Here is a 24,355-nt window from a genome sequence, read left to right as displayed (position 1 = left end):
AATCCCTCATGATATAGCTATCGAGTGGGTAGGGGCCATGTTAAGGCTACTTAAGGCACCCAATGAGGAGATCCAACTAGTCAGTGAATTAATGGATACAGTCCTTTCATACAACTACTTAATGTTTGATGGATCCTTGTACCATCAAAAAATAGGGGTCGCCATGGGATCACCCAGCGGAGGAAGTATAGCAAACCTGGTAATGGCCTACTGGGAGAGGAACAACATTTTGACAGTTGAGGATGTTATATCAAAAATAGTGTTTTACACCAGATTTCTTGATGACATCTTTTTGATTTACCAAGGAACAGAACTCGAAATCAAAAATTTGATGTCTAATCTAAACAACTCCACTAGGTTTCTCATATTTACGTTTAAATACAACACAAAAAGGATCGATTACTTGGACATAGACCTAAGTAAGGACCTAGACAATAGGATGTGGGTATCCAAAATACATCGCAAAGATACTTACTCTAACTCTATGTTGCATTACTCTAGTTGCCACCCAGAACACCAAAAGAGATCGGTTGTCAAGGGGCAACTTGTTAGGGCAGCGCGCATGTCCAGCAAAAACAAGGATTTTGTGGACGAATGCCGGACCTTATACCAGTTTTTCCTTGCACGAGGGTACCCCCAGACCCTATTAAATGAGATTTCAGATGAGATCAAACGTAAAAGAGATTTGAACATTTACATCCCACTGTTGAACAACCAATCAACCAGAGGCACCGTGTCAAGTAGAGGGCATAGTAGAACTTCCACTAACACGGACTTTTGTGGTGGTTTTTGCTACACTTTCAGTTTCGACTCCCCGAAAATTAACAACATAATACTAAAAAATTGGGAGTTTTTGACCAATGACAATGACCTCCAAAACATTGTTCCCAAGAGGCCCAAAATTATTTATAAACGGGGACCCAACCTAAAAGAACTTTTGGAGGGATCAAAGAAACCATATACGACTAGATTGGGCATGTTCAAGTGCCAAATGTGTAAGTATTGTTACTGCATTGACGAAGGTGTCAACTTTGTTGTAAGAGACTGCAAGTATAGATCTTTCTCCAAATTTGACTGCAACAGTAAACTGGTTGTATACCTTGCCAAATGCTCTTGCTGCCCAGCTTTCTACATCGGTAAAACCGATAGAAAGCTAAGGGAGAGGATATACGAACATCTATATAGTATTAGGACCTCAAGGACAACCAACGCCCTAGCCAGGCACGTGTTGGACAATGCTGGCCACCAATTTAAGTTTAGAGTCATCGACCAACAGACTAGAGACATTAGAGGGGGTTATGACTCGCTTAAATTGGAGAGAAAGGAACTGATTTGGCAGCTTAGATCAAACGCCAACCAGAAACCGGGATTGAATGAGATGACATCCATTAATTGTATCCTCAAACTTAAGAACTTGGAAAGATAACTGAATTGACCATTCAACGGTTGCCCTACACGGCCACCATCTACCATCACTATCTGGCCAAACATGTTAGAGGCACCCCTGCCACCTGACTATTATTTTGCATTATTTTGCATCATTTTGCACCACACTGTTCTACTCTGCACTGGTTGTGGGGTATGGGATATATTGATTTTACAACCTACCCTCCCCACCTGAGAAGAAAGGATGGAAACACAAAGATTGAGTCCCACAATGCCAGCTAACACGAGTGTTGTGTTTTGGACAATTGTGCGTTCACCCAGGGATTAGTACATCAACATAAGCGCACACAACCTCACATTCGACCTGGTAAAATACACAATATGGAGACTTGTATTTGAAATTGACATCGACCTTGACTGTGGGTACGCCAACGTACCTAACCTATACTGTTCCCCAAGACATTATTAATTTTTTTCATATATATATACATCTTTTTTACAATCTAGGAAGGGAAGGACGACTTTTAGGGAACGAGCATTGAACAATACCCTTGGTGGATTAAACAGTATAATTCTAGTAATTCCACCATGATAAGGCCACTATATCCTAGCGATATATATTCCTGTTTGATGTTACTGTTCTAAATATAAACATTACACCATCTAACACATTACGGCATTCACAAGATCACATAGATCACTTCCGAACTATTCTTGTAATGTTGTATTTGGCATTTCCATTAGAGAGGAATTTTTCTTACCACCTGGCAAATTGGCTTTATTTTACTAGTCAATGCAACACAACACAGTTTGTGTTATTCATTTTTAACCAATTTTAAATTCTACTCGCTATTTAAATAAATGTTCGCTTGTATAACAATGCATTTATTAAGCTACTATGGGAACTGGCGCTTAATGTGCTATGTTTATGCAACCTTTAGGATTATAGACTATTGCTTAAACATTTTAAGGTTTGGGAACCGGAGCAAATCACAAGTATTACTTGCAATTGCGAGTTTTTGCTTATGGTACGGCCACGCCCTCATAGCAAGACTTGGAATGGGCGGTTACTTTGACTACCATAACCAGGTTAATTAACCCATTTTTAAATGAAGGTGTGTGGTTCGTGCATGTGTTAGTATTTAAACCCTGTGTTTGTATTAGCCACTGTTTTTAGCTTCTGAAGAAGTTGGTGTATTGTGAACCGACGAAAAGTGTATTGACTACTTATCGCGCTTAAAGCTCATTAAAACATTTTATCTAGCGGAGAAGGGTCCTGGAACCTTATTTGCATTTCTAGGTCTTTAAAGACATATTAATTTGATCTAGCATATAACTAAGTGAAGCTGTTATGCTTTACATTTTGTTTTCATTTGTTTTTGCTTCATTTTGTAATGGTCTTTTGTTATACATCTATCCTCCCATCCATTCACAACCTCCTTTTTCCCATTTTTGCACATGGGTCAGAGTGTCACATCATCATTATCTAAAACAATGTTAGCACCACCAGGTTATAAAGCACCCATAAACTTCCAAGGGTAAGGGAAAAACGGGTGAAACTTGCAATGCCAATAGTAAGCAAAATGACATAAGTACCAAAAACATGCATTAAAACTGAAGTAGCAGTGTCACTATGTCTTTATATTCTTCTGACCATATCTTCCTCTGCAAATACCCCTTCAGGTACAAAGGTAGTGGACATGTGTTCACTGAATCTACTTATCCCTACATAAGTGCTTAACTCCCCATTAACTACAGCCACAGACTAAAGTTGTATTCATATCTTATAATATTGCTTGCAATCAGGTACATATAGAATATAGACAGACTGCACATTTGCACTGAGGACTGATGGCTGACAGTGTATACAGCTAGGATTTACATAAGGCAGGTAGTATTTCTGTGAACCCAGCACGTGGAAATGAAACAAGGACTTGGAAAAAATAGTCTCTTCTGCTCTGTGAACTCACAGCAGAAGAACTCACTTAGGTTAAACATAATGTAGCTCAACACTGGGAAACTCAGAAACATAAAGTAGAAATCTCACTCAGGGGTGCAAATGTGCAGTCCTGACATCCTAACGTAGAGTGAGACATAACTAAAAGATACCTTTCTGATGAGGATGTATACACCTGATCATACAATATTCAAAAAAAGGCATATAGCTTCTGAGAGCTGGCGGAGTTATTATCTGTGTATTTGTCTCTCTGTAATGTTGATGATAATTATCAGTCAGAAGCCCTGGACACAGGAAATTTAATCATTGTCACTATGGCTGGTTGCAAATAAATTAAGTTATGCTACTTATGGCTTGCATATGCCCATGAACATTGTTAAGATATATTACAATAGGAAAAAGCAACTACCAGGTCAGAGGTTATAAAGAACTTCAACAATTAATGGCTACCTGCAGATAAGCTTGCCTTACCCCCACCACCACTAATCAACAAACAAACAATCAAGGCAGCTGGTTAAACAATTAAGAAGGCCATGAAGGGAAGTTAGTAGGAGATGGGTTGTTTGCTAACTTCACGTGAGAGTAAGTATATTTGTGGGTTGATTTTTGATTAAGTTAAACCTGTTGACTTTTCAGCCAATTACTTATGAGACCTTTTTTATAGTTTGCTACTGTTATATTACAGCTACTTACAAATGACTTGCAGTTCATATTTTGATGATTTGCAGTCTAGCTGATTGCACAATGATTTAGATGTGAAGACTTTACAAATTTAATTGTTGATTTATAATTAGTTTTTAACACCTGAAAATATTTTTCAAGAAACTCTTCATGCCTTCTTGTGATTTCGAAAATCAGTAACAAAGAATGGCATTTAATTTATCAATGTATATTTTACTTTATGTTTACCTTGTAAATATTGTACATACTAGAATGTGTGTTTATTAGTTAGGTGTTGCCGTAGGTGGAGGGGATGACATTTACATAAGCACCATGCTCTTCAATACCCCCTCTCTCTGTTAACTTGTTCCCTATTTTTTCTCTCTTTCTTTGTTGACTTTTTAACACGATACAACTCCTTATATAAGAATGTTTAATTTGTTTGCTAATAACATTTATAATTGTATCTATAATTGTATGCTTGTTGAAATATTTGTAATGCGGGGCTTTTCTCCCCAGGCCTAAATGTAAAACTCTATGTTTGTTTTAACTGTATGCATTGCGGAGCTTTTCTCCCCGGGCCTCCACTGGAAACGAGCCCTCTGGGCCCAGTGGACCTCCTTGGTTATCAAACTGGAAATAAATAAATAAATAAATAAATACATTTACTTCTGTAACAATACCATAAAGATTCTTAAAACATTAAAAAGCATAAAATGTACCTAAAATTAGGGCAGATTTATCTATAAGACTGTCCTTTCATAAAAAGCTGTCCTGGTCAATACACAGACTACCCCTGGATTCAGCAAGCCCTGCATGGTGTGCAGGAATAGTGCAGGAGTTCCTGGAGGCAATATGCCCGCTGTGCAATCCAGGAATAAGCTGCAGGGATGTGCATGAGCACTCCTGCACTATTCCTGCACAGACACAGCTCCTGTATGCAAATGACCCCATTTGCAGGTAAAAACCATACAAATGAGGTGAATTTGCGTCTAGGAAGCTGCCAGCTGGCCGTGCAGGACTAGGGTAGTGTGCAGAAATGTACTCGGTTAGTAACTGAGTAAATTTCTGCAAACTACAGAATGGAGCGATGACAGCTCCAAATAAAGTGTGTATAGTATGTGGAAACCATGCAAATGGCCAAATATATGGTCAATGACATGGAAAACAGTTGCAAAAATAATAAAAAAACTTTTATTTTTTTTAGCCGATTTCAGCTGTTTAAGCATAGGGCAGTGGCACTCAAATGGGATCTGGCCGAAAATATAAAAAATATCCTGAAATAAGCATTCTAACAAAAATCACTATTTTGCCATTATACTCAATGGCAGGCAGAAGACAACATGGCCAGTGAATAGTGGTTGCTGAGGGGGAAGGCTCAGTGTGGGACCTGTAACTATGCATTACCAGGCAATCCTATGCAAATGAGGGGAATGATACTGAATCCCAGATTTCCCCTCAATCCTAGCCAGCACCCAACAATGTAAGTGCAGGAATAGCATGGTTCAAGCCTAAGAGTTAGCTGACATCATACGGGGAGGGGGGGGTGTCAGGCATACTATAAGCGTATTGGAGCTTTGTGGCTCGGATTTGCCCTTAGCTTAGCAGAGCTAAGCATGGGGGTATGCCTGAGGCTGCCTAGCACTGTTTACATTGCCTAAACAGGTGTGAGTGCCACGCACCGGGTTTTAAAGGAATAAAAAAGTAAACCAGGAAATAGCAGCTCTGTGCACATTTGAGCACTGTGTTTGCGTGGAGCACCCTCGGGCTTAAACAGGAAGGCAATGGGAAGGGAAAACAGGAGTAGGAAGGTAATCAAGGAGAACTAGCATAGCTGGCAGGTGAAATGTATCAGAATCAGCCAATTACACAGGCAGCAGCCCAGCCCAGCACAGAACACTACTATAAACTATGAAAACACCTTTCCCTCTGTTTTTTCTCACATACTTTACACCACCGGTGTATACAAGTGGGGACATTTTAACAAACAAAAAAAACAATGATAGGGGCTGCAGCATCTATCATATATCAACATGTGGAAGAGGCTGAGGGTGGTGAGGATGAGAATGCTGTTGACCAACCCACAGTGAGGAGAAGGAGAAGAGTGTACAGACCCAGGGTAACCTACCAGGGGCTACATGAGCTGGAGATAGTGGAGTGCTATAGGGTGGACAAGGACCTCCTACAGCAAATTGTTGAGCTGTGCCAGCCACACCTGACACACAGAACTAACAGAGGGGAACCCATACCAGTGGATACCAAGTTATGTGTAGGCCTAAGAATACTAGCCACAGATATCTTCCAAACGCCAACTGGGGGTCTCATGGGGATCTCACAGGCATCAGCATCCAGGGTACTCCACCAGTTCCTGGATGCCATGTCAGCACATGCCGGTGAGTACGTATATTTTCCCAACACCCATGAGGAGTTGGCGAGCAATATGCATCTCTTCCACAAAATAGCAAAATACCCTGAGGTAGTGGGTGCTATACACTGCACACACATATGCATCAAAGCACCACCCGGTGAGCAAGATACGGTCTACATCAACCGCAAGGGCTTCCCCTCTAACAACTGCCAGGTCATGTGCAATGCTCAGGGCATTATAATGAATGTGTGTGCTGGCTGCACTGGAAGCTATCACGACTTCCACATCTGGCATCTGACGCAGCTGTACCAGAGATTTGCCAGTGTGGACATCCCTTATGGTCACCTAGTGGGGGATGCTGGTTACGCACTGGAGCCGTGGCTGATGACACCCATCAGAAATGCACGCACACACGAACAAGAACTCCATAATGAGGCACACACACAGACCAGAATTATAATAGAGTGTGTGTTTGGGATGCTCAAGTCACAGTTCTGGTGCCTGGACACATCCAGTAGAGCCTTGCAGTACTCACCAGCTACATGATCGTATTTGCCATGCTACACAATATGATCCTGTGGAAACAGCTGCAGCAGGAACAGCATGGGGCAGGGCCACACAGCCCCCCACCATTGCCAAGGCCTGCACAGGCACAGAGTGACTCAGAGGAGGAACAATCTGAGCCTGCCTTGGTAGGCAGATGGAGGTGTGCCCAGTATTCCCTGGCCTTGGCAAAGAGGCAATGCATAGCACATGCACTGACACTGTAGGGACTCAGGGAAGGACACCTCTCTCCGACTCGCACATACAGTAAAAAGGATGTCAAACATGACACTACCTGTGCTCAACCATGTATAGGGAGTCTACTATGTGCATCCAGCATAGGCAGCCCTCCAGCACCATCCTCAATACTGGCACAGCCACAAGATAAGTCACTCTTCCTACCAGTTGCTGAATGGAGTTGTATGTCTTGTTACTTGTATCTATGGTATGGATGTGAGCATGCAAGGGAATTGGGTGGCTGAATGGGATGCCTGCAGATAGTAGACACCTATAGTGCAGCTTGAGATCTGTAACAAATACTGGTGTCACCATAGTAGCCAGTACTACACATGGTTACAAAACCCACTGCAGAAAATGTGCTGGGCCACCTGTGTGTCCATATGACACACACATGCCAGTCAGGGAGGGTCACATACCCAACAACAGTCTCAGCCAGCAGGACAGGTGTAGAAAAACACAAACAAAGGCTGTGCTAAGGCCTCTGATTGATGTCTATGGGTACCCCCCGGTCTACAGAGACAGACTACAGCAGGTCAAGCAGTGGGATGTTAGTTCTGAAGGGTAAGAAGTCAGAAAATGAAATGTAAGTCAATCAAACCTAAGACCTGTAGTACACTGATATGCCTCTAGTCAGCATGATAGGTCAGAATACAGAATGAAATGGAGTACCTGACATACCAGTATAGTCATAGCAAATGTGTACAAGTGTCAGGTGTGCCCCCCCAGTCCTATATGGAAATGTAGTAATAATATGGTGTGCACCCCCAATCCGATGTAGACACATAGTAACAGTCAGGTGTGCCCCCCAATCCGATGTAGAAATGTAGTAACAGTCAGGTGTGCCCCCCCCCAATCTTATGTAGAAATGTAGTAACAGTCAGGTGTGCCCCCCATTCCTACATAGACATGTAGTAACACACAGGTGTGCCCCCCAATCCTATGTAGAAATGTGGTAACAGGCAGGTGTGCCCCCCAATCCTATGTAGAAATGTAGTAACAGTCAGGTGTGCCCCCCAATCCTATGTAGAAATATAACAATCAGGTGTGCCCCCCATTCCTATGTAGACACATAGTAGCACACAGGTGTACCCCTCCCAATCCTATGTAGAAATGTAGTAACAGTCAGGTGTGCCACCCCCATTCCTATGTAGAAATGTAGTAACAGTCAAGTGTGCCCCCCATTCCTATGTAGACATGTAGTAGCACACAGGTGTGCCCCCCAATCCTATGTAGAAATGTTGTAACAGTCAGGTGTGCCCCCCCAATCCAATGTAGAAATGTAGTAACAGTCAGTTGTGCCCCCAGTCCTATGTAGAAATGTAGTGAAAGTCAGGTGTGCCCCCACCAATCTGATGTAGACATGTAGTAACACACAGGTGTGCCCCCCCAATCCTATATAGAAATTTAGTAAAAGTCAGGTGCCCCCCCATTCCTATGTAGATACATAGTAACACACAAGTGTATCCCCCCTCCAGTCCTATGTAGACATGTAGTAACATGTATGTGCAGGAATAATAACAGTGGAGCACAGATTACCTGAGCTGGCCAAGGTAGCAGGATAGATTGTAGCATGTGTACAATATGCAGGTCTGCGTGTGTTAGCTTGGTGTGTGTTGTATATTGTGTGAGAGTGGTCAGTATATATGCATGGTGAGGTTTGTCCTGGTGGCCATTGCCCAGTACTGCCGATGACAGGGCCATGTCCTCACAACTGCAGTGCCAAACACAATGCTTCCCAGTATAACACATTCTAGCAGTAAGCCATTGTAAATGTTTGGAAGTAATATGTGCCACCATCTGAAAGATGGATGTGGCATAACTGTCGACCCAGATATACAAGCAGTACACAGGAGGAAGTACCCCAGACAGACAGTGTATAATATGTAACTGTCAAATGGACACACCCTTGGAATTGTACATACAGGTTTGCAGCACATTATCTGGGCTTGTAGTAGGGGATACTGATGTCATCTGACCAAACACTAGCAGACCACAAAGGTCGTAGGAATGATGTATTTTGAAACAGCTGATGCACAAACCAGCGTAAGTGGAATGCCCCATGCATATCTGCGAGTTAGATCCAAGTAGTGTCCATGGCACACATGCACCCAGCTCACCCAATCACCACCCACAGGTACCTCTCCGATCATATCCCTGCTGTTAGGAATGAGTACAATATGACCCTCACCTCCCCCATCTGTGTATGGCAATAGCAAAAGAATGCAGCATGCAGAACAGGTCTCCATGCAGGTGTGTCCCTAGCTGTAAGCAGCTCCCTGCCAACATCCACACCGCTGGATCAAAACTGACAGAAAATATTGGCATGAACACCTAGCACACCTACCCTGTCACCCCAGGGGAATATACTGTATTGCAGTCTGGGACTGTAGGACTGACAGAATACAATGGGCTACTACAGCTGGCCTGCATCACTACCAAATGGCCTACAGTCCTCTGCCAAATGCCTGTGTCTCACCCGTACTGCCAATGTACGTTATGTCATGGACTCCCAAATAACAACATAACACAGTCCACGGAACCCATATGCAAGGTCATTTGAACAAATCACAATAACATGTCCACCATGTCCTACTGTATGAACTGTGGACCAACACCGATTTACTGCTGTGATGAGGTGATAACCATAGGGAAAATATCATAGAATTTTGCATAATGTATGGAAGAGGATAGAATAATAGAGGGGGCAGGGTGGGAGCACAGGTGGCATGGAGTGTGTGAAGTCCAAAACTCAGCTGTGTACACATAATATCCCTGGCTGCAAATACAAGAATGGGTGGCTACAAACCTGCTTGTAAACCACAATGTGTAGGTGTATTGTCCAGAATTATGACCCCTGCTTCTGGGTAACCTGTGTGAATCTGTACAGCTGTGAGGTATTGTCACAGCAGGATATGGCCATACTGTCACGTTGATGGATGTACAAGTATGGGATAGTCTTCCACCACTATACCAAGGTGCTGAACCAGTTACACAGACCCATCAGCAAGTGTCTGCAGCTCCCCCTCCAGAATGGCATGAGTGTGCAAGACTGGACACAGCTGCATTCACTCTGTGTTTCCCAGGACATCACTGCAAGCAAATATGTATACCTGACAGTATTTGATGACATAAATCATCACAGTGTATAACAGTACACGTCTGAATATCTCTGCTAACACTAGGACCATGTAGCAGAAGCAGCACAGACACAACTACCTACAGTAACTGACTATCCGTTGCCCAGTTTGACCCCATATTGTCAATTGATCTACAGATATCCTGCATAAACAGTTTGCTAGCTGTAGGTGTAGAACACAAAAGTCTGCACTGGAATACAATCTACATGGAATGGATTCACACATCCAATATAGAAGGTCATATTGGGCATGCACCCACACTTAGAGAAATGAAGGCTATGTCAGATAACAAAATACTGAAAGGTCATATTGGGCATGCTCACACACAGATAAATGAAGCCCATGTCTGGCAACAACAGTGGACCATATTTATCTGACAGTCACAGATGTTAGTGCATAGACTTCTCAGTATGCACCAGTCATGCTTTGCACACACATTAGATAGAATACACACATATATCCAAGGACAGCACACTGTAATATGCCAAAAGTACACATACATGGATGTGTGGAAGAGAGAGACAGTGACAAAGAGCCGTCCATCATGAGGCCTGTCCAACCCAGCATACAGCCGATTGGCTAAAACCACATGATGTGTAGATGTCTATCACCGTAGACATTTGCCTCTGGAATTCCTCAGCATTATAGAGTCTGTGGTGCTAGTGCTAACTGTGCATCATGACTGCACAGGTCAGTAGTCATCTAGCTGTTGTATACACATACCTGTGGAATATAAACCTGTGTGTGCCTGAGTGTGTTGTGTCTGCCTCTAGCTGAATGGGTTATGGCCCATGCACACACACACTCCCTCACCATTGCCCTACTATGGCAAGCCTGTTGATTTCTTCACCTTGAAGTACACCTTGGGGAAAGAGTATCCCATTAATCTCTGTGGTGTGTCCTATAACTGTGTAATGCTGTAGTGTGATGTACTAGTTTGGTAGGAGTTCTAATACCTGACATGGCAAGTGTTTTTCTGTGTAGGGATCAATGCTTTTTAGGCTAGTCACACTCACTACAATTTCAAATGTCCTATGGTGGCATGCCTGCTGATGTCATTCACTTTGAAATACACCTTTGGGGAAGTATCAAACCAGTAATCTCTGTGACGCATCCTATAGCTGCGTAATTCTGTACTGTGATAAACTAGTTAGGTAGGAGTTCTATTCCCAGAAATGGCAAGTGTGGATGTGTGTGTGTTACTTTGTGTAGGGTGCAATGCTTTTGAGGCCATTCATAGTCACTACAAACTCAAGTGCCCTTCTTTGGCAAGCCTGCTGATGTCATTCACTTTGCAATACACCTTTGGGGATAAAGTAGCCCAGTAATCTCCATGGAGCATCCTATAACAGCGTAATGCTATAGTATGATATACTAGCTCATTAGGGGTACTATTCCCAGACATGGCAAGTGTGTTTGTTTGTCTCTGTAGGGAGCAATGCTTTTGAGGCCATTCACAGTCAATACATCCTCCATTGCCCTTCTTTGGCAAGCCTGCTGATGTCATTTACCTTGAAATACACCTTTGGGGAAGACGTAGAACAATAATCTACATGCTATAACTGCATAATGCTGTGGTGTGATGTACTAGTTTGGTAAGAGTTCCAATCCCAGACATGAAAACTGTATGTGTGTGTGTGTGTGTGTGTGTGTGTGTGTGTGTGTCATTTGTATCATGTGTGGAGGTGGCTGTCAGTGTGTAACAACTGGACTCATTGGAGAGCGGGTTTTGCAAATGGCTTATACAGTGGGCCTATTATATGTCACAGTGTCCACCTTACAAGGATAACAGATGTCAAACAGCAGAGAGGCTGGATTGCCAATCCATACCCCTACATGTGACATCAAGGCCTGGCGAACAAATTAGGCAACCCTTGTGTTACCCAGAGAACACTCTCAACCCATGTCTCATACACAAACACACTCGGCTAGGCAATAACTGCTTTGTTGGCAGCTCCCTGCATATTGCCCACAGATAATAACCGTGGTGTGATTGCAGAAGACTACAGAGGGCATGGCACCATGTCCCATCACTACAATAAGCACATAATTGCAGATGTTTCGCCTTCACTATGTTCCCCACTGGATGCCTGCAACAACTGTAGTGCCATCACATCTGACCAACAAAGGACATAGCATGCCTTAAACACATGCCCTGTATGAACAGATGCCACTGACACTAGGGAATACCTGTATCATGCTGTCAGTGTAGGTGCAGGGTCAACCTGGTGACCATTGCCAGTTCTCACCACATGAGGCCAGGAATGGCACATCTGATGATAACAATCTGTGTACACAATATGGCCCAGACACCCTAGGTACAGTTACACATGTCACAGAACATGCATGTGGGATGTGTGCACATCGCAGACACTGTCCATGTCATGAACCATAGGACATATACATGGCACGCATTGTACAGCACTGGCCACCCATAATAGTAACCCAGATGACTGGATGGTGAATACAATACCCACCTGTGTGGGCCAATCCAGACACTACACCCCTGAGCCACACTGCAGACCATTGTCCTGTGGCCTGATGCCAAGGTATACTCTTCACCTAGCCTTGTACAGCCTTCTGGCACAGTCAACAACTACATACCTGTGAAGCAATGCACCCATGCATGTCAGTACTGGCACCCTGTGTCTGTGTGTGTAGAGTATTATGATTTTGACCCCATTCACATTCACTAAACCTCCCACTGGCCTACTGAAGCATGCCATCTGATGTCAGACACCTTCACATACCCTTTGCCCATATATAATCCGGATAACCCCTGTGATGCATGTGATACCTGCGTATTACTGTATTGTGGCAAACTAGCTAGTAAGGAAGTCTATTCCTGACACTGCCAACTATGTTGATGTGTGTGAGTCCCTGAGAGAGTGTGGCTGTGTCAATGATAAGACCTGTTCATGTGGACAGGCATGTGTACTACACCTACCTTATCGATCTTATATCACTGTTGCAGATGTCACTCACCATCACATATACCTTTGGAGTGCTCCCCAACATGTAAGCTATGTGGCACGTGCAATAACTGCATAGACATGTTATAGCAATACATAGTCCTTCAGGGGTTTGAAACCCTGTACTGGTAAGTGTGTGACACAAACATGCTTAGGTTTTACTCTACCACCCCCTCCCTGTCTTACTTTGTCTCTATCTGTCTCTCTCACTCCCTCTCTGGTGGATGTGGAGAAGTACACCTGCTGTGCTTAGGCAGCAACTTGTGTTTTGTAAGTGATGCTCATGATCAGCTGATGGCTTCTGCATGAATTGCAGTCCCCATCTAGCTGATTGCACGTGGAACAGCTGTGGTAACATTCCCATAGCCAATTGCATGGAAACACACTCTAATATCCAGGAACATCATGTGGGTGTTGGGCCTGTTGATTCACTGTGAACAGGACCTCATGTTGGTGTTTGGCAAACAGCATCATGGTACTGGGATTTACCTCTAACAACATACACTGTGGAGACAGGTCAACAAACAGGAGGGGGGTGTGCCAGACATGACTACAGAATGTAAGTGTTGCTCTTCTGCATTTGAAGTAATGTTGGTTTAACAGGATGTGTGTGGATATGGCTGGTCTACATAATTTAATACCTGTCATGACAGTGTTATGTGTTTGATAAAACTCCCACCTGTAGGGTTATCTGCAGACTGGGCAGTGTTTAGAGCCTTATGTTTCTTGTGCTACTCACAGATCACCTATCGTAGAACTGCAGAAGCATAGTCTGAGGATTGCAGTCAGTACATGGTGACTGCCATGAGAGTTACTGACTTTATATCCCTCATAGGACATATGTCACAACAAATCCAGTGACAACAGTAAATGTATGAGGGTATCATAGCAACATGCCAATATTGGCCCAGTGTTTGTGGCTCCAACCACAAGTCTGTCAACCTTTGTACATATGTCATGCAGTAAGAGGTGCATATGTTCTGTACACCATTATTTATTGACATCATACCTGATAACAAGCCAGTCAGATATCAGACTGCTAGACATGTTATGTATAGTAGGGGTTATTTCTGAGGATATAACCTTGGCATTCTGCAGTGGTGTGTACAGTACTGGGGTCTGTGTACTTATGGTGATTGTCGACAGTATGTGTATTGCGAATACGTACCTTGGCCTGTGCACAGACTGTGGTAGATGCCATTGTTCTTGGTTCTGTTCTATCTGATGTTACATGCTGCTCCAGTGTATGGTGCCCTATTGGCTCACATGTTTGTAGGGCCAAACACACACGTGTCCCATACCACAGACAGGCCTTGGACCTCACTGTGTCGTGACCCAGTTTATGTAGGGTTAGTGTGTAAGTGGCACATATGAGGATGGTGTTTATCAGACAGTCCATATAGTGCCATATTAAGCTTGCATACCATATGTGACTGTGGCTGTGTTCACTTTGGTTGTGGGTATGCACTTTCTCACAGGTATCTGTTACTCTGTGCTGTGACATGCCTGTAGATCCTGCTATATTTGCAGGTACATGTCTATTCACCCATATAAAATGTAGTCCTGTGTTGTGGCAGTCTGCTTGTAGTTTGCACAGTGCTTTGTTACATGCCTAGCAGCTTAGTCTAATTGCCCAGTGTGCTATGTCAAGATATTTGCAAGACATACTGCTGCCAGACCACCATAACTGTTGTGTATTTCTGACAAAGCAGTGAGATTTTGCACAGATGTATGTCACAGACTACTGGGTAGTATGTGGCCATGTGGCCTCTCTACACCACCAGTTATTATGTGTCAGGACAGACAGGTGTGCGTGAATGCATAAACTGTGTGGGCATATGTAGTCCAGTATTTACATGATATACCCATGTACATGGCTGTTAACATCCACATTGTCAGGCTTGGTCCACTTGTCTCGCATGAAGGGGATCTGTGTACACCCCTGGACTGACCAGACTGTGCCAGACTGTCCACATATATTGGTCATATCTCTGCTCATATCTCTACAGGATCATTACTATGCTATCAGTGGTACTGTACTATGATGTCCTTAGGATGTCTGTCAATAACCGTTGGCATACATGTCCAAAGCAGATGTGACCTCCCACACACAAAATGTCTGTTAAGAAAACCCCTGTTACAGTAGCAGCAGTCTACATATATTCCTGCAATACATACATGACATCCCCTTGCACTAAGAGGTTGAAAGTATTGCTGCTGAGGTAGGACTCCACTCCATGTTCTGGACATATGGTAAACATATATGTATATCTATATATATAACTATATATATATATATATATATATATATATATATATATATATATATATATATATATATAGCTGTGGTAGCATTGTCGCCCCACAATAAGACATTGTCCTGTTCGATTCTCAGCTAGAGCATCTTCTGTGTGGAGACATGCGTGAATGGGCGTACCTTTGTTGAAGGTTGTGTGTCAGAGCTGGCAACTCGGCACGTAAAAACCTACTGCCAATCATTAGCAGACCGGAGTTCCGCTGTGGCGACTCCTAACTGGGAAAAGCCGAAAGACACAACAATATATATACATATATATATATATATATATATATATATATATATATATAGATATATATATATATATATATATATATATATATATATATATATATATATATATATATATATATATATATATATATATATATATATATATATATATATATATATATATATATATATATATATATATATATATATGTGTGTGTGTGTGTACAAACACACACACACACACACACACATATATATATATATATATATATATATATATATATATATATACACAGATATATATGTCTACACATATACAGCTATATAATTATATAAACACATATAGTTATGGATATCTACATATATATCTCAACATAAATAGATATATTTGTTTAGATATATATGCACATATAGATATCTACATATATATCAACATAAATAGTTATATCTGTACATATAGGATGTACACACACACACACACACACACATATATATATATATATATATATATATATATATATATATATATATACACAGAGATCTATAAAAGGCCATATGTATGATGCACTATACAGATGTGTATAAATACATATATATATATATATATGAATATATATGTGTATGTACATGTAGACATATATCTACATATGTATATGCATATATCCATATCCTTGTCATGTGTAAACATTACTGTTGTGTATACCTTCCCAGATGTATCACACCGTATGTATCTGAAATGTGTATATTTGGATATAACAACATATGTGATGCAACAGTAATATCATTAACAATTGTGGAAGTCACAGTAATTGTTCAATATTATTCAATATATGTATTGACAGATATATTGGGAAAACAACAGCTGTCTTCATAGCTGTTATGGTGTAGTGGTTAACTGTTGTGACTATAGTGTATACGGTCCTGGGTTCAAGACCTGCAAGGGCTTTTTATTTTGTTGCTGGGCAGAACAAGGACTCCTGGATGCATAGTGGTTAAGGCACTTTTGAGCAGCTTTTAAGCATGTTTGCATGGGTTTGCATGAAGCTAAGTGGTGCTAAGGTATGGTTAAATATATGGGCGCTTACATCATGTAGGCTTCACTTACCAATGTGCAAATGTGCTCAGCTGTTATATTTCAGCAATGCTGACACCTGCTAAGCATGGCTCAGCCCTGGTAACCAGTGCTCACATCCCAGTCTGATAACATAGCAGGGTAATGACATCTGTAATAAGTGTATGTAATGCCATGTACAAAATATGCATCTATGTGCCATCATTACAGTAACAAGGGGTGTGAGTGTCATGTCTGGGACACTTGAGTATATAAGACCTGTACATCACTCTTATCCATGTGACTATGTTACATACAAAGGTAGTAACCCAGGTTACGTGCCATCACACTGGCATGTAGTATATTATGCCATTACTACTGTTGACAGTGCTTTCCCAGGCAAGAGATGATTGCTAAATGTAGTACTGGAAACAAGCACCCCTGTATGCATAGCTGGACTCTGAGGCCTCTCTGTCATGTTCCTGGTGTGTGAGCTGTGTCACAGTATATATCCACTACTGGATAATGATCTGACATGTGGAAAGTAACTGTAGACTACTGTCTGTACAGCACATGTCAATGCGGGCTTCCAACATGTAATGGCATACATACTGGTGTCAGACATCTATCTGGTGACACATTCATCCTACTGCATAGCTAGTTGCCAAGATGATGTCTGTCAGTGCCTGTACAGATGTGCAGATGGCAGGTATCCAGCTTCGATACGTACAGGCAACTTATGCTTGACTGACACTGACATGTCTGCCCAACTATGTTATAACTGGCACAGATAGGACACAACACCCTGTACGCACCACATGCCAAGGGTGCCTCCACTACACTACAACATTCAACAGAACATGCTTGAGTACAGGTCTCCATCACAGACACTAACCATGGTTGTAATACATGTTGCATACATGTCAACTGGATCACCTCAGTGGCCATTTGCAGTAGGCACACAGAGGATTGGCTGATGCATGTCACTCTCACCCTGAGGGTCACCACAGTGGTGTCTGTTGCTAGATTGCCTCCTGGCACATGGCAGGTGGCATGATACCACTGTACACACATCCCGTACACTTCCCATCTCTTCATGGACAATAGCCAGGTACACACCTATGACCACCTGCAGCGATGCACCCCAATACTGACAAATGTGTACGTGTGCATTACTGAGGATATCAGTGTCCATGTGTTAGTACACCTGTAGTTGAGAATACCATGAGGGCCTTCACACCCACTGCAACACCCATTGCCATAGTTAGATGTGGCTGCAGATGTACCAGATATTACATGTACCCTGTTATGCTCCACTCCCTAATGGCTACCTGAGCCTTGCAGTACCAGCACAACAGTTTTGTATAAATGGGTTGATAGGCTTGGGATACCCATTGAGTTCTGGCAAGTGTGTGTAGGCATGACAATGCATCACCCTACTATGCCTGTGGCATGTGCATTAGATGCATATCCCTGTAGCACCACTGTTAGGATGGACAATGGGTTGTATTGCAGTCATGGGCAATTTGTGATGGTGGGTATGTCAGAGACTCATCATGGGTTCCAGTGTGTACAATATCCACAGTGGGGTGCAGGTGCTGTGTACACTGTCATTACACCATGGTACCCTCAGTACATGTCCCATGTACCCCTGTATGGTGACCACTGTCACCATCAACCATACAGGTAACTGATAACACAATCCAGCCCAGTTATGCATATGCTGTGTGCAACCTACCTGTAACAAATTGGACACACTGACAAGTTAGTTAGCACCGATAGGCCCAGGTCTCAAGGATGTCTGTCTGCCTGTTATGTGTCTGTTAATGTGTATATGATTATATGTCACACTATGTATTGTCCATATACAACCATTACATCCCACATTACCATGCTGCACATGTCTGGGGATGTTCTGCATGTAACATGTAACCTGGAACACACCTAATCCTACATGCTGTGTAGTGTGTGCAATGAAAGCCACACACATCAGTAGCACTACATACCTAGGTAGGGGTCTAGTCCCTGTGTTGCCAAGTAAGAGTGTGTGTGTAAGTTGCTGATTACACATGTCCCAGGGGGTCATCTGTCCATGTGGCACAGACAGTAACTGTTATACATACTTGTGACATGTGTTCAACTGTACCCAGGATATGTCCCAGCCATGGTGTCACCACAGTGCTATACCCCTTGTGCTATATGACTGCAGACCATTCTCCTGCTGACACATGTACACCTACAACACAAACAGATAACATTATGGAAACCACAATCACTCAGAGTTACTAACAGCTATAATGCATCATGGCTGGACAGCTACACTACCTGACATGTAAGCATTAAACATTACTTCTGACAACATGTTACACAGCAGTACATTAATACACTGTAGTACAGTCGCCATGTGCATCAGAACCATATTAGCCTGTCACTGCATTGATGTTATGGATGACAGGGATGTGGCACAGGTATCATCATATGCACAGGGTGGGTTGTTGGTTTGCCAGAGACCGAGGGTGGGACATACATTTGACACCATGTGTGTGAGCAAGGGGTGTAATTAGCTGATATGGCTATGGTGATGTGGTGTGTGTGGGTATAGGGTTGACCTAGGTGTGTTTTTATAGTGTGTGGGTATGCATGCACACAGTTCTGCCATGTGGCTGCCCTATACAGGTGTTTCTTGGACAGCTGCAGACCATTCCTGGCAGACTGTGCAGTTTACTGCCTCTGGCCATGAACATGTGGACTGTGCCTGCCATGGGTGTCCATGGGCACATCCCAGTGCAGGCCTCGATGTGCTACTCTCCCATGATGATAACAGATGTCCACTGGAACCAGGTCCCTCCTGGGACTGGCCAGGGCCAAGTGCATGTGGCCTGGTGTGGTGTGGACAGCGACCCCCCTGCAGTACTGGGGCTGTTACTGCCACTACGGGAGCACCTTGGTGTCCAAGCACTTCCACATCGACTGCCAGCTGTTGGTGTTGCTGGCCTACATCCACACAGCCATTTCCCCACTCCCACCACATGTTCGAGCACAGACAATCCACTGTTGATGAGGCGCAGCATCTCACGCAACTGTCTATCCATGACCTTGGTATAATCATGGATGGTACCTGTATGTTCATGGAAGTTGTCACTTACAGATGAGAGAGCAGCCCTCTGCAGCCTCACGCCCTGTATGGTGTACAGTTCCATAAGTGCCTGCACCCCCATGAGCATCTGCAACATACGCCTGGTGGTACCAGTTGTGGCACTTCTGCCAGGGGCATGATGACCAGTGGCCCTCTCATAAACACCCTAGTACATCTGCCTATGTGGTGCCCTGCAAGACATCTGGCTATGCCTGCTGTGCCCAGACAGCAGGCATAGATACCACACTCTCTTGTGCACTGCCACCAACCACCAACTGTCCCTCTGCTATGGCCACTGGTGATGAGGTATCTATAGGCACGGTGATTGTGTGCAGGGTTGGGGTGGCTAAGAGGGGAATGTCAAATGATGGCGCAGTTTCGGCCTCTGACAAACCCACCTGTGTCTATACAGTCCTATCATCATCTTCAGTGTTTGTATGGACACCAACATCAGATTGCATGCAGGAGGGACCCTGACTTACCTTGCCACCTGTGTTGGAAAACAAGAAATGCACTTTAAGACCTGTATGGCATTGCATAATAGTACACACTTACACACACACACACACACACACACACACACACACACACACACACACACACACACACACACACACACACAGAAATTCCACCATAATACCTACCTGTCCCAGAGTTTACAGACAGTCCCATGTTTATTCAAGTAAGTTCCCCATCCTGCATCACATTCGGTAACATACACTCATTAATACCACTCATTAATGTATCATTCCCCTAAATGCCTAGACAAGTGATCACAACACAAGACCTGTTACTCCATTACCTCCTTGACTTGAGAGAAGTAGGTTTTACAAGGCCTCACTGCTGTCATCCAGTGTTCACCCTGGGCATGTCTGGACATCCTGAGCATGGCCTCCATATGTTAGGGGCTACTATGTTAATTCCATAATGTCACGCACTGGAGTGTCATATGTAACTATTGCTCAGTACATGCCAGATCTGCTGCTCAATCAACTTATCATGTGGACAACAATAATTTATGGATACGCTTCCTGGTGTTGTCTAGTAATTTCCCAATGCATCTGTAGTGCTGCATACATGGGGAATCATTCACCTTTCTGTTGATTGCAATTTTAAGGGTATACCTGGTGTCTAGTTTCCCTCTCAATGCATGTTCCATGCTACGCAACCATATTATACTATCAGCTGTCCTATGATCAGACAAGTATTCCTGGTGTCTCATGTGTCAGTCCATGTCCATGTACTGCATGATTCCAAACGGAAGCACTGATGTATGACCAACCCCACAATCACACATGTGCATACATGGACACCCACACAAACACACACACATGCACACACACATCCTACATGCATCAAACCCCCTCCACCCCCCCAGATTGCACTTACAGACAAAATACCCCCCCCCCACACACACAGACAAACCTACAGGTGAGGTTGCACAAACATAGTACACACAGTCCTCCCATTACCCATCTGTCAACATGTATAACATATGATGTTTAACAGCATGCAGTGCAGCTATAGTCAATCCATGCTAGCAACAATATACATGTGTGTGATGCATGGGCTCTGTTAGTAGGTGATGCCCCTTCTCCTGGAAAACACTGCACCCATGTACACAGTATTGCTGTGCACCTGTTCTACACCCTGCCATGTAATGTGCACCATACCTCACAGGTGTTCAAACCATTGCTGAATGTGTATTACTGTGTCATTTATGTCTGCTCTAATGCTCATAGCCCCTATGTGTTTTTCCAACACATACCTGGGATGATATGTGGACAGATGTCATTTGTAAATGCCTGATGTCTGATTTAAAGATCTCAACATCAGCGGTGCATAGGTTCATAGGTTCATAAGTTGGTACTAGGCTATCAGCCCTAGGGCCTATACAAGCCTAGCCAAAACAATTCCCTGACTATTTCTTCCCACACTATTTACTTCCCTGGTCCCCTGTCTAGCAGGGTGACTGACGTGATACTGGGGTGAATTTCCTTTCTCCCATCCAATCGTCAAGGTTCCTTTTGAAGAGGGCCAAAGAGGCACTCTGCTTGACATGTATGGGCAGTCTATTCCAGAGTCTGGGGAGTCTCTGGCTCAGGAACCTATCCCTCCAACATGTTTTGTTTATTGTGATGACAAGGTTTAGATCCCTGGAGCATGTGGCTCTGAGGGATTGGGATTTCTTTAAGTGTAGCATGTCCAACAGCTCTGGGTTTGACATGGCCTTGTATGTTAAGCAGAGATCGCATCTGAGTAGATGATATGCGACAGAGCATAGCTGGAGTTTTTTGAGGCGGTCAGCGTAGGGCATCTGCTTTAGGCCTGTGATTCTTTTAGTGAGGTATTTCTGCAGCTTTTCCAGTTGTTGCAGATGTCTTGAGAGGTACATACCAAATGAGGCATTGTATTCTATAATGAGTCTAATGAGGGATGACTACAGTGGGAAATGACCTCCTTTTTTCTGGATGAAAAGCTCTTAGTGATGAGGTGTGCCAAACAGAAGGATATTCTGATTGTTGTGGCAATGTGGTTATCGAAGGTGAGGCCACTGTCCACCTGTGTCCCTAAGTCTCTTATCACACTTTTGGTGTTTAGTGTACTGCCACCTATGTGGTAATTCAAGGGTACATATTTTTTCCCAATATACAAAACTATACATTTCTTGGCATTGAGCTTGAGCCCATGGCTCTGGCACCAAGCATCTGTTTCTGTAAGGCCCTTTTGTAGAGTATCCACATAATTTGGGGATTCAATAATGGCTCCCAGTTTGCAGCCATCTGCAAACTTTGTTAGCCAGAGCCCCTTAGTGTTGGCCTGTACTTCAGAGAAGTAGATGCCAAACAAGAGCGGTCCCAGGACTGAACCCTGAGGTACTCCACTTGTCACTTGTCTGGAGCTGGATTTGGAGTCGGCTACCTTTACAGTGTGGGTTCTGTCAGTAAGCCAGTTGGCAACCCGTTGGGTGACGTAGGGATTAATGCCCAGCTTAGTAAGTTTATCTATGATTCCAGAGTGGGGGATGGTGTCAAAGGCCTTGGCAAGGTCTAGATAGGCTGTGTGGACCATCTTACCCTTGTCCATGGCTCTGGAGACTGATTTGAAGAAGTCAATCAGGATCAGGAGACAAGATCGGCCCTTCACGAACCCAAACTGGGTGGGGTCCAGTGTTTGAAGGTTGTCAATGTCTTTGTTTATAAGTTCCATGATAATACGCTCCATGGCCTTGCAGATAAGGCTCATCAAACTGATGGGACAGTAGTTTCCGGGATCTAAGATGGATCCCCCTTGTGGAGTGGGATAACTGTAGCTCTGTGCCACTCAGTGGGCACGAAACCTGAGGTGAGGCTATGATTAAACATGACACTTAGGTAAGGTGCCAGTTCATATTGTAGTTCATGTAGTACACAGCCCAGGATGTCATCTGGTCCCATGGATGCTGTATCCTTAGCTTTGAAGAGTGCGTTTTTTACCTGTGTGGCCATTATTACCAGAATTTGGCAATCTTCCGGTATTGAGATGGGCCGTTTAGGCGGTGAGAGGGGGGTTAAGTTGGCACTGAATTGATCTGCCAGGATATTGGCAGTATCCTTGGGATCAGTATATTTAATGCCATTCTGTTTTAGCTTAGAGCAGATCTGAGCATTGCCATTTAGATTCTTGACATAGTTATAGAATGCCTTGTGGTTGTCTTTGGAATCTTTGGCAATTTTATTTTCATAACTAGCTTTGGAAGGTTTTATGAGGGATCTCAGTTTCTTACTGAGACTGGTAAGGGATCTTTTTGCATCCTGGGATTTTCCTCTTTTCTGCAACAGTTTCTTCCTTTTGTTGTAAAGTTTGTTTATGGCAGGGGACCACCAGATTGGCTTCCTTTTTTTGGAGGAGAGCATCTTGGTTCTATTTGGGATGGCACGATTCATGCATGAGTGGATGTGTGCGTACAGTGCCTTAGTGTAGGGTTCAGCAGTCGAATTTTCAGTTCCCGTCTGCATGGGTGTCATGAAGTTTGTCACTTCTGACTTGAATAGCATGAAGTTGGCTTTGGAGAAGTTTTTTATGGAGGTTTCCTTACTGGGGGGTGGGGGTGGGATGTGGATGTTAAGGGTGATTAGCTTATGGTCAGACCTGACTAACGAGGGGGTGACCATAGGTGTGGAGCATTGATTTCCCATGTTGGTAATGACCAGGTCTAGGATATTGAAACCCATGGTGGGACTATGGATTAGGTAATTCAGGGCATTGGAATTTATGAATTCCAAGAACTGTTGAGCAAAGGTGTTGGTACATGAATAGTTTTCCCAGTTAATGGCAGGGTAGTTAAAATCACTCAGTATTAGGGTGTTTAGTTCTATCTTAATATTTTACAGTA

The sequence above is a fragment of the Protopterus annectens genome, chromosome 15.part0, assembly GCF_019279795.1.
Source record: "Protopterus annectens isolate FY-2018-M chromosome 15.part0, PAN1.0, whole genome shotgun sequence".
NCBI lineage: Eukaryota > Metazoa > Chordata > Ceratodontiformes > Protopteridae > Protopterus > Protopterus annectens.
Note: the sequence above shows the minus strand (reverse complement) of the source record.